Source organism: Corvus brachyrhynchos, unplaced genomic scaffold, assembly GCF_000691975.1.
Source record: "Corvus brachyrhynchos isolate BGI_N302 unplaced genomic scaffold, ASM69197v1 scaffold101, whole genome shotgun sequence".
Taxonomy (NCBI): Eukaryota; Metazoa; Chordata; class Aves; order Passeriformes; family Corvidae; genus Corvus; species Corvus brachyrhynchos.
Genome location: NW_008237239.1, coordinates 2,263,536 through 2,265,580, shown reverse-complemented (window position 1 = coordinate 2,265,580; position 2,045 = coordinate 2,263,536).

The following is a 2,045-nucleotide window of genomic DNA, read 5'->3' as shown; positions in this document are numbered from 1 at the left end:
GAGGGAGGGTGGGCAGCGCCGGCCGCCCACCCGGGGAGCACAGGGCAAGGCACTGCTGGGAGCGGGACCCGCATCCCTCCGGGCTGGGGAGCCGGGCCAAGGAACTCTGCACGCAAATCTTTGTCCCAACACCGGACACGATGGGAACCAAGCAAGCGGCAAGTGGAGAATCTCCATCTTGCTCTTAAAGAAAGGCCAGCTCTTGCGACCAGACCCCCGGTCCTACCTTACAAAAGTCCCGAAAGCTGCGGATGTGCTTCCCACCCCCTGAGAGCAGCCCAGAGCTGCTTTCCAAGTGTTCACGGAGCCACTCACATAGATTTGACCTCAGGTCTAGGCTGTTGCATCCCTTACCCCCACATGCGCAGTGCACCCTCAGGTAGGGCTCCATCCTGTGTTTGGATATCCACAGTTGTAGAGCTCATCTCCCTGCAGCGTGCCTGAAGAGCCAACACCGGCCTCAGAGGTGCCCCTCTCCACAGGAGACCCACAATTCCCAAAACCCTTGCTTTGCTTTGCTTGCATGTTCCTACAGCCAGAGCCCTCTTCCCTCAGGGTTCCAGATGACTGCAGTGCAAAGAGCAGCACTGACTGTTGATCCTTCCCTGAGCAGAACAGATCCAGGGCCATTGATTTTTCAGCCTGAATCAATGTGGTGAAACTTCCTTTGAGTTTGTTACACAGTTCAGTGCCAGCCACAGCACTTCAGCCACATCTGAAAAATGTACTGTTCCACTCAAAACAGAGTGGGCTTCCCACCATCCCCAGAGGCACAGCTAACAGTCTGGGCACAGACAATTACATGACAAGCTGAGAAATCCCTGTGCTCCGTTGTGCCCATGAGAGGTGTGTGGGAACAGCTGTTGTGCTGCCAGTTTCCCCGTGCCAGGCCCAGGGTGGGATTTCACAGAGCTGTCAGCGCCGGGACAAGTGAATCGAGAGTGGGATGATTTCCCACTGAAGGCAAGACACCAGCAAGCCCATGGCTCTTGAAAACTTTCACTCCTGGTTTTGGGAGAGTGCAGAGGATCAGTGCTGTGTGTTGCAGTTGTGACTGCACCTGCAGAGATCCCTGGGGAGAATGGTGCAGAGAACTGAACACCTGCTCGAACCCACTTCAGCCTGGGACAGGCCGAAGCTGGCGGTGGGACAGTCTTGAGCCTGGATCTGCTCCATGGTTCTTGCTGAAGGTTTCTGTTTATGTCTAGCAAAGTTTGGCTGACAGCACGGAAGTCCCAGGTGGTGGGAATGATACAGGCACTGGAGAAGTCCCCTGAGAGTCTGTCAACCAACACCTGCTCCAAGCAGGGTAAGTTTCAGCTTTGAGACAAGAGCAGCAGCTCAGGGCTGTGTCTAGGCATTTTGCAAGTATCCCCAGGGACAGAGATCCCACAGCCTCTCTGGAGCCCTGTTCCTGTGCTGAATTTGATTGAAGACACACATTCTTGCAGACTGCAGAATTTCCACAGCCAGCAAAGCCCCGTGGATTTGGGGAGGAACTGAATCCCATGTGGGAGGGCTTGCAAGCATCTCTCCAGTGAATGGTACCCTCGGGGAGGTGCTCCCCCAGGTGCAGGCACGGGTGTTTGATGGAAAGCCTTCAGACCCTGGGGAACAAACCAGCTCCTTCCAGGCAGTCCCGGTGGGTTTGCCTGGCAGCACTGGGGTTCCTAACAGGTGTCCTGGGCAGTCCATAGCCTGTTCATCTGGCTTCTTCCTCGGTGCAGTGGCTGTTCTCACTGTCTGCTGCAGTGCCTGGAGCCAGCCTGGAGCCAGCTTGTAAAATATTGGGGTTGAACTAAGGGACAAGCCTCCCTCTGCAGTTACTCATGCGTCTTTTGCACCACGGGCACGGGAAACAGCAGTGTGGGGGACAGCACCGCTCTGCTGCAACTGGTTTGTCCCAAACCCACCTGCCTGACGCCCCGAGTGTGACTGAGGGGTACTCACTGCATCAGGCATGCTCCAGCCATTAACACAGGCAGCTTAGGATACCTGTGGCACTTCACATGATTCCACCTTCCTGTTGTGTTACAAAAATCAGC